At 40.0% G+C, this 10,284-nt stretch overlaps 1 long non-coding RNA gene across 1 annotated transcript; it reads left to right on the forward strand.

The window, feature by feature from the left end:
• The first annotated feature begins 431 nt into the window (after positions 1 to 431).
• Positions 432 to 9,613, forward strand: LOC114014860 (uncharacterized). The gene is made up of 4 exons (XR_003558532.2): positions 432 to 3,282; positions 4,227 to 4,357; positions 7,241 to 7,362; positions 7,895 to 9,613. It is a non-coding gene; the product is annotated as an uncharacterized LOC114014860 (long non-coding RNA).
• The last annotated feature ends 671 nt before the right edge of the window (positions 9,614 to 10,284 follow it).

Genomic DNA, 10,284 nt, shown 5'->3' on the forward strand with positions numbered 1-10,284 from the left:
GTCAAGATCCAATAGTTAGCCGCAGATAACGAACACGTTTAGATGAAACGGTACCCTTTCTGGTTCCTGTCCTTTCTTTACAGCCGCTTTCTTACTGCTTCACACTCACGAAACTTGGGGGATGGTTATATGAAAATCGGTGAAAGCTTTTCTCTATTCCAGATACAGCAGGCTGAGATCTCACTGACATCTGTTTCCTTCTCCTCCATGCCAGCAAAAAAACAGCATGAGGACTTGTACTAGAAGGCAGTCCTTGAAGTCCAGCTAGAATCCTGTCTTTCTCGTATTAGTCATGGTTGTTCCTCAGAGGTACACAGGAAATAATATCATATTAATATAATAAATTCAGCTAAATTCATAAACAAATAATAACTTTTCATCGTCCTGTGTGCTTATACAGTAGACTTGTTAAATATACAGTGTCTTGCTAAAGACACAAGCTTGCCAGGTTGCCATTTCCTATACTTTTAATTCCCATTTCATTATTCAAACCTAGTAAATTCTGTTTAAGTAGAAGATAACTTACTTGAAAAAAACAAACAAACAAACAAGGAAAAGCATCCAGTTCTGATTTAAAGAACAAAACTATGAAGAATCTATTCCTTCCCATTGTAAATCTCTTGCAATAGTTAGTATCTGAGTTAAAAGTACATATGCCTTCTTTTTGTCTGGCTACAGATTCCAGCCTTATGTTATCTTTATGCCCCAGACAAAGAGTTCTTTGGCACCTGGTGTTTTTCTCTTATAATTGTATGCCTGTATTCCAGTCTTTAAATTGTTTAGAAGCTGAATGGATCCTTAGAGTCTAATCATTGTATGGCACTTTCTCCAGTTCCTGAGCAGGAGCTGAAGCTTTTTTGCAAACCTCCAGTTTTTCAGTAGACTGTGAAAAATGTGGACATCAAAAGTAAATACAATATTCCTGTATTAGTTTCACTCAAGCTGTTTTAAAGGAAGAAACATCAGCTCCCAAGAAGGGAGCACTCCTCTGCCTCTAATGAATTGCATGTCCCTTGTGACTCTCAAATGGATAGGTTTCTCACCATTCCAGTTCTTCTGCTGGTACACCTTCGTTCCTTGTTACACATACTCTGTGCATCAGTCAATAGCTGGTTTCAGTAAAACATATTTTGTTGAAGAAGCTGAATTTCTATGATTCTATTAAGTTTTCAGGTAATTTGCATCACTTTGCAATTGTCCTGTCCATGTTGTACACCACTCCACCAGCCTTTGTGTCACCTGCAGATCTTGTCCGCCGTCATTTTGCACGGGCTGGACCCAATACTGCTTCCCGTGAAAGCACCTCCTTTTAATGATGACTTCCCAGTGACAGCTCCCTTGGAGGCCTACCAGGTAGCCATCGCTAATGCCATTTGGTGTGCATTCTGCTTGTACTATCAGAGTTATTTTAATTTATCGATTGCTTAGTTCAAGTAGCAAAACGGTTTGGCACCCAGGAGTCTTGAAAGCCTAAACCTCCTGTGGTGGAAGATAGCTGTAATGCTCAGACTCTGCCCTGCAGGCTGCACTGAGCCTAGAGCATCCCCTGCTGCTTCAAGCTCGGGATGGCACTCCTAGCCAAGGAGCCCAGGCAGAGAACTGCCGGTATCATTTCTGTTTATTTTGGTTGTTTCGTGTGAGGCAGGCTTCTACTCCTTAGGTTTTGCTTGTTCTTATACAGGGGGGAAAAAAAATCAAGTCTGAAACCGTCCTGGAAAAAGGATTTTATGTTTTCTCACAGCAACTCAATTCTCTGTCTCAACTTCTACAGTCATTTTCTAAAAGCACCCTATGCAAAACAGGAGATGATAATGTATGAAATAGGCTACGAAATAAACACTTTAATTATATTTTATATCACAAAATATACTACCACCAGCCATGCCTATAATGTCCAGTTCAGAAAAATAATGGATGTCTCCTCTAAGGAGTAAATTTTCAAAAGTAACTTTTTAACTTTTCATGATTCCAGAGGGTAGACAATGTTTAACTCACACTTATTTAAATCGGATACTTGATATTTATTCAGATGTAGCCTTCAGGATAGCATACATAACTGAAGTGTTTTAGCAGTTGCATTTTCCCAACAGAAGATGTTGAAGATCATGTAGGTGAGTAATCAATGCCATAAAATAGCTACTCTGTTTCCCTTATGACGGACAAATCCTCATTCCTGTTTTCTTGCTTCCGAGTGCAGTGTGGTGGTTTATCACTGCTGAATGGTGAAATTCACTCCATTTCACTGAGCCACCACTGTGATATACATACCTAGTTCTTTCTTCCACTCTTCCTTCACTGTGTACACTCATGGTTTTGAGCAATGCCTGTACATTTACTACATACCCTCACAGTTTGCAGTGCAGGGCATTATTTCTATCTGTTATACATACAGAAAATAAGACATAGGTTGTCCCAAGGTGACAGAGGAAGGCATTGGCAAGGGCTGGCAAAAGCCCAGATGTCCTGAACTGGAGTCTAATGCTTAAACCATAAGGCCATCATTCTTCAAGCACTTCATCAGGTGTGCTTCTACTGGTGTTTTGTAGCAGCAGGGTTTAAATCGGTCTGCAGAGGTACCACGGTAGCCTCTTGATTGCATGGTTTAGTTGCTGTGTACTGAGTTGGGAGCCACAGAGCAGATTTAGACATCCTCACCATCATCCCAACGGACTGGGGAGGTGAAAGTCACATTCTAAAGTCAGCTGCTACCTGTGCCCTTAGTTCAGCTGGGAGGGACGGAGAGTGGGGGAACACTCAGGCTGACTTAATAATTTGCATCCTAAAATCTTTTGCTGCATGCAACAAGATGAGTAATATTTTCCCTATGACAATATCAAATCTATTTGTAGAATTGTCTTATAATTCCAGAATTTATTCAGTCTGTAATTGCCTAGTGATATTATTTCCCTAAAGATCATGAATATATTTTTTTTACCAAGTACTTTCTGAAAATATAAACAAAGGTAGAGTTGCACGGCAAGGGCATCAGTCCTGCTGGAAAACATTAATAGCTTTAATGATGGAAATAGGGCAGGTCTGAGAGTTTGTAGTTACTGCTGTTTACAGGTCTGGGTGAGATACTGGTTTAAATGTGCATTTTGTGAATTATTAAGGTAGATGTGAGAGCAGTACACCAAAATTGCAATTTATTTATTACATGGAGGGTAGATGGAAGAAAATACACTGTAGGTTTAATGTTACCAACATTTTTTTATTCCCAGAGGAAAAGACATGTCAATGACTCTCTTCTGCAGTGTCTGCTGAGATACAAGACTTCCCAAGGTACGAAAGCATGTTTCTAGTGCTGTCATTGAGATTTATCCATCCAATACTGTAACTGTGTCATATCATGATTCCTTAGTTTACCTTAAAGAAGCAAAGAAAAATATACTTTTTATTGTCTATCAGCTGTACTGCATTTACCCAACACTACTTTCACCGCAACACCTCAGCAGTGATATTTTAGCTATCTGCCATTCATTATAATCATGTTAGTTTTCTCCCAATTCACTCAGCCCTCCATCTCTCATTCTTTTCTAGAAATTTATATGTCTTACTTGTCTTCACTTGCAATTTCAATTAATTTTCATTACAAGCAGTAATGCTTTTAATTTAATTTAATTTAAATGTAATTCTGGATCTGCACTGGTCCTGTAAGCATGTCAGGTTTTAAGCAATGCAGATATTTCCTGATCCGTAATATGCAATAAACAGGTTACCCTGCACAACTAGAGGGAAGATTAAGTCAATGCTTTTGTTAGCTAGTTGAAGCACAGGCTTTTGCTAAATTATCCAGAATGCCTTTGCCTGACCATCTGTTTCAAATGGAACTGAATCTTTGGCTTTAATTGTAAATCTCTTATGAATATTATTTTCCTTTTCTTTTCTAACCCAAGCTGCCCTTTTGGAGATTGCTGGAAATCTCCCTGCATTGTATGAAAGGTGGGTGGGATTACCAGAGTGGCTGATACTGTGATTTCATTTTTTTTATTAGCTTTCCTGTTAATGATTTTACATCTATGCACTTGCTGCAAGCTGATACAAAAATCTGTGTTACCAAACTGTGTTTACAAATTTGCTACAAGGTATCATCTTATGAAGCGGGCTAAGTACAAACATGTTAAACCATATGGAAAATCCACCCCCATCTTGCTAAACTGTTCCAATGTTTAATTACCCAGATCATTAAAAGTGTGCACCCTCTTGCTCATGGTTTTTTTTTCTAGTTCCTTGGTCTAGCCCTCAGATGATATGATTATTCTTTATGTGTTTCCCATGAAGGAGTGCATAGATTGAGACCAAACCCAAACCCCTCCTACATCAGGTGCTGTTCTCCAACAAAGAATTACTCATCTTGGTAAGGGTTTGTCATTAAGTGCTTTGCAGATATTTTTGTTTCTTTTTTTCCCAAAGAAAGGGTGAAGTCATTCTTTTTATTTTAAGTTAAATGGGGGGTGGTGAGGAGGAAGCAAGAGCTCTGGGCTGGGGTGTCAGGGCAGGTGTTGCTGTTGGCCAAGTCCTCTCTGGAGCTCTTTGCTTTCCTCTTGTAAGGAGTGGGAAGGGGAATTCTCCTTCCCCTTCCTCTGGGAGAGTGGCTTCCTTTTCACTCGTGTTGTCAGCAAACCATTCTGCCTTTGGTTGCTTCTAGCTGGGTTGGCCAGTGTGCCCTGCGCATCCAGCACATACTTTTCTCTTCCACCTACCCAGTCTGAATCACGGTACTGTCCTAACTTGCATCTTCTGTGGTGAGGGCAGCAATTCCTTTTTATGACCAAGAAAGAAAAGAAAAAACAAACCGAGTTACACTTCTTGGCACATTTTCCAGCTCCACTAGAGAACTTGGCCCTTGCTAGTCAGCAAGACCTTGAGCAAGCAGAGGAATCTTCTTCCTGCCAAGCTGTCTTCCCGAGCAGAGGCCAACTTGTAGCAACGCAGTGCGGAGATGAGTCAGTGAAACATGGACTTGAGTAAGCACTGGTAACTGATCTTACAGAAAATTCTGCCGTGTCTCCAGAAACAGCTGCATTTATTTCTTCATCCAGAAACCGCTGAGGTGGGGGAGTATTTGAACACTCCTAATCAAAATGCTAGGGTAGGTGCTGGTTTTCTCCTCATCACCTGTAGCCCTTCAGCTCCCGTCCCTGCTCACCATCAGCTGTTGGTGCATGCCATCAGAACGCAGGCCTACACGTCGCACTGTTTATGAAAAAGAAAGAGTTTAGCTCATTCTCCTCAAAGGATTTCCAGTTTAGAAGGTTGCCACATTATCTTTTTATCTTCTTGAAGGTATTTTCTCTCCAGAATGACCAGAATAACTTTTATCAAAATGTACTTTATTCAAGTGGTTTCATAAAATTCTTAAATTAAAAGCAATATTTAAGAAAAAAACAAGATAAAAAGAAATTAAAATGAGAGGTATTTCTTGTTCCATATAGTTAGCTTTCACTCTACAGAAACTGATCCAGACAAGGCATACATGATACCTGCATGAAATAATGACTTAATTTTTAGTAGGAGAGTTTCGCCACTCTTCCCTCGTGGTCAGTTAGACCCATTCTAAACGTATGTTTTGTGCCAGTACAATTTGTTGATGTCATTTTTCACCAGTAGAATTAAACCAGTACATCTCCATGATGCCTTCTACAGCGGTGTAAAGGTGTTTTATAGTAACATTGCAATAAGTTTTTTCGCCCTTCCACACAGAGTATAGATAGATATACCTATATGGGCTTCTTTTGACAGCATAGATATTCTCTTTGCCCTCACAGGGCACATTGCCTTTAAATTATGTTTGGTAGAAGGTGGAGAATCCTTCCTGCATCTTTGAAAGAGCTTGGCCATCACAACACTTCTCTATTACCTTTGAATTGTGTTGTGCTGCCAGCCTTGTCCTTTCACATGGTGATTTGTGCGGCACTTCTTTCTGTGCAGACCACCCAGACCTTGGATGCAGCGTCCTAGATTTTGTCCTCTTAGTGCTTGCTGCCACTGTTAAACCAGCCCGTGGTTTTTTTGCTGTATGATATTGCTCTGCTAAGTGCTTGTACAGAAAGTCTATCTACACTAAAAGTTTCATACAGCTTTTAAAGGAGCCCTGAGGTTTAGCTCTTACTTTATAGAATGATGGAAGCAAATATCTTCACACTTCTCCCCCCCCCCTTCTGTACTGTATTCAGTGAGTGAAAATGATTCACTATGATTCATTCTCATTCCCTCCCAAGCCATGTTCTTCCCTGAAAAGTACAATATTTCTTTTCATATTCTCCATGAATACTGTGGCTGCAACCTCTTTCTCCTGTGTTTTTTGTAAAGAAGTTTAGCAGCAGCTCCTGTAAAGAAGAATGATCTGAGGAGCATGAGAGAAAAGCTGGTATTATATCTAGAAGCAACTCTCTGCACCTCTTGGAGAGTAATATATCAGCTCTTGGCAAAAGGAAGCATGCTCTGAGAATTGTTCAGCTGGACCTTAACATTTCTGGCCTAGGAAATGCAGAATAATAGCATTAGGGAAGCAAGAGATGAAAGATACCTACAGACTCCTCTTCATTTCCCTTCAGATGAAGGCTATGGCTTTACACATCCAGCCTCTGAAAAAAAAAAAAAAAAAACATCAGCAACTGCACAGATATAATTGGCTTGTGTAAAGCAGGAAAGATGTTGATGCCTCATCCAGTTCTTCATCTCTGTTTGAATGAAGACCTCCAAACAACAAAAGCATTCCTCTGGAGTTTTACACCAGTAGATGACTGTTTAAAACACGATTTTCAATCGCTGTCTGTGTGTCTGTTTAGTACAGTAAAAGATTTTTAGGCAATATAAGATAAGCCAAGAGGCTTGCAAGCATTATCATATGACATTAGCAAAGTTACTCTCACAGCAACACAACAATTAAACCACCTGATCTGGAATTTGGGCACCTTTACTTTTCCATTCATGAGTTCTACTAAATCAATGGCTTCTGAGTGTTGATCACCAGCATTAGGCCCTCTCTGTACCAACGGTTCTCAGGAAATGAAGCATGGAATATTTGTTTCAGGTTCCAGCTGCTCTGCTTTGGGATGCAAGAAGTGTGCTCAGACTCATTAAGGCTGCAGGGTTTGGAAGCTGGTCCCGTGGTTACACCACAGACAATATTGCATGTGAGACCCAAGTGCTGTAATTCTTTGGCATGAAGCACAGCGCATGCAAGAGTTCAGCAGCAGCTCCAGAGCTGACTCTAACACGTCTCCTTGTTTTTCAGCTGCTGACGAAAAGGTGCTTTTTCAAAAAAAAGGTCAGAACTTAAAACAGATGTCCTCAGGCTGAAGACGGAAATATTTCACATGTGAGCAGTTGCACACACGCAGCATGGAGGCTGCTTCGGTAGGTTTCTCAAGAGCCCAGCAACCTTTCACAGGTCATGGGGAGCAGAGCTGCCTGGCTGGTTTCTGCCTTGAGTTTTGGGGGTAAAGCATGATACGGAGCTTGGTGTTGAATTCTTAAGCACATAGAGGATAAAGTCCTACAAGACTAAATTTGCCCAGGCTATGAGGGGACAGTACTTTTTAAAAACATGGATAAGCCAGCTGTACTACAATGTCCCTTCGATTGCTTCTGTCTGTAAGCAGAGATCCAGAGGCTATTTGAAATCCATGAACAGTATGCTCAGGGACTCCTTGTCTGAGAGGTCAAGTTGCAGTTGCCAGTAAATAGCAGATAAAGTAGAAGCAACTTCTGTGCCACTGTTGATGGGTGGCGGGGAAATCAGAAGAAAATTTTAAGTAGGAAATTATTAGTTGGTGAAGGGCGGGAAAAAGAAGGAATCTTTTCCTTTAAGCTTGCTCATTTCTTGAATTTAAGACCACTAACCTGAAATACTGTATTTCTTTTTCACTCTGCTTCTCGTTTGCTTTAGCGTTGCTTTCACCTAGAGTGTGAAATTCCAAGTCACTGTGAAAAAGCTGCCTTAGGAATATTCTTGGCAATACTGCAAGCAGAAAGTACAGGAAACCTCGCAAGAGAGTTTGTTCCAGCAACACTGCCATCCACGTTTCCCAGCTGCAAGGACATTGAAAGCAAATCTAAACACCGTCCTTTCCCTCCCAAAGAACCTCGCTAAGGTAGAAATACCTGGGACCAGAAAAGTGTAATTAAGTTATGCCACAATCACAACCCACTGAAATAAAGGGAAAACCAATTAATCTATGAGAAAAGTTTCACAAATCAAAAAGGGGGCAAGATAGTGTAACCCAGTTGCTGCATGACAGGCTGGCTACCAGACAGAGCCGGAAAGCAAAGGGGAAAGATTATTAATGGCAAGCATTTCTCTGCTGTTCCTTGTAGACACATCTGGCAAACACTTGTAAGTGCAGAAGAGCCAGTGCAGGGCTGATGTTGGAAAAAGGAAGGTAGCGCTGTCTCTCCCGTTTGCCACCAGTGCCGTTTGGTACCACCACATCGGATCTAACAGGCCTGTCACGTTCTTTTAGGACATGCTTCTGGTAACTTTCTGAAAGCATACTTAAGTAAAGAAGGAGAGTGTACACATTTATGGGGGAGTTAACCTTTCCAATGCTCTTAAACATAGCCTAATTTAGCTGCTAAGCTTTACTGCACAGGTGTATTGGCTTCATCAGTGAACGAAGTGAAGTCTATTACTGGTACAAGATCTTAGATATCATCTTAAGCTCTGTGTTCCGTCTAAAAAGTCTGTGAGATGGGGTTGGGGGGGTCCTGACTACCATATTTGGACCAGATTATTCCTCCAGAGGAGACACAGTGGAGGAAGACATAAGGCTGCATTGTGAAGACCTGACTGCCTCTTGGAGAGGCCAAGCCTTGTTGACTTTGCCATTAAAATACAGAGGCCTTCAGTGCTGGAACTGTGTAAGAATTTAAAGGGAATAAATGTGACTCAGAACTTTATTAGCTGATTTCACCCTGTGTTGAAGTGCTGTCTTCCTTGAATGACACAAACTCAGCTTGGCTCCTATATACTGTGCTACAGTGTTCAAAGCTCCTCGGGGTGCCCCTGAAGGGAAGGTAATATAGCCAAAGATATACTGAGAAGTACACTGGCATAATTGCTCTTCTGTGTGGTTTTAATCTCAGTTTTGCTTCAAGTTTGCAATATAACCAACATTAAGTTCATGACTTTTAGAATTATTTTGATTTTAGGCCATAGATATGTTATTTATTTATTGGTACTATTGAATTTTCTCAATTCTTTATTAGAACTGACAGATTTCTTTTTCTAATCCTGGCAATGGTAACAACTGCATAACCCTGAAGTTGCTATTTAACCCATTCGTGTTCATTTAGGAAGAATCATCAGAGAGGTCTCCTGCAGTTCAAGAAAATATGGATATAGCAATGTGATTGTGTCTGTGTGTCAACAGCGGGGCATATCAGAAAATAGTTTATCAGCAATTTTTAGGCAGAAGTCTGATTTACTGTTTTCTAATGTATAATATTGGAATAATACTGATTTCACTAGGCAAGTTAAGTGCTAAGTAAAACTTCTGTGAAACTGCAATCATTTGGCTCAATAAATTACAGTGCTCTACTACTAGCCAGAAAAATGCAATAAATGGTCAAATGCTAGGCTGGTGAATTTATTGTAAGTAAAGTGTACTCTCTTAAGTAAGAATGACTGTGGATGTGCTAAAGTCTAACTGGCACAGGGTTCAGGAATTAAAAGCTGGCCTCAGCAGTAAGAATAAATCATGTATAGAAATGTAATTTTGATACAGTTCTGTTCCAGCTTTTGAGGTTACATCACTGACTCCAAAAAGGCATCCTGGAGCCTGTCTTTATTGTGTGATGCCTCAGCTCCAGTTCGATGCAGACAGAAGCTAACAGCACTTAATTATAGCTACATCAAAGGCTTGCGTCAAACAGTATGGGTAAGTCAAAATAGAATAAAAGTCAACTAATAGGCTTCTGAGACAACATTTCCCAATATATTAAACCCAAGAAAATATCTGCATATATTCTTAAGGTATTACAGTAATAGGAGATACAATTTTCTTGCAACAAATTACTTTCAAACAGAAAACAGTAATCATGTAGAAGGGGAAAGCATTAACAAATACTTGATTGCACTAAATAATCCTCTTTAAAAATTTTCCTGATTGTCATGACCTTTTCTTTTTCTCACTTAGCTTGTTATGAGTTACTAGTTGATCTGGATGTAAAAACAACAACAAAAAAAGCACCAAATTTTTCAGAATGACTTCAGTAAAAAGAAATGACAGTTAGAAGTTAGCTATGCTAGAACAACAGCATTCATTATTAAGGAAATAA

This window comes from Falco cherrug, chromosome 1 (assembly GCF_023634085.1).
Source record: "Falco cherrug isolate bFalChe1 chromosome 1, bFalChe1.pri, whole genome shotgun sequence".
Lineage (NCBI taxonomy): Eukaryota > Metazoa > Chordata > Aves > Falconiformes > Falconidae > Falco > Falco cherrug.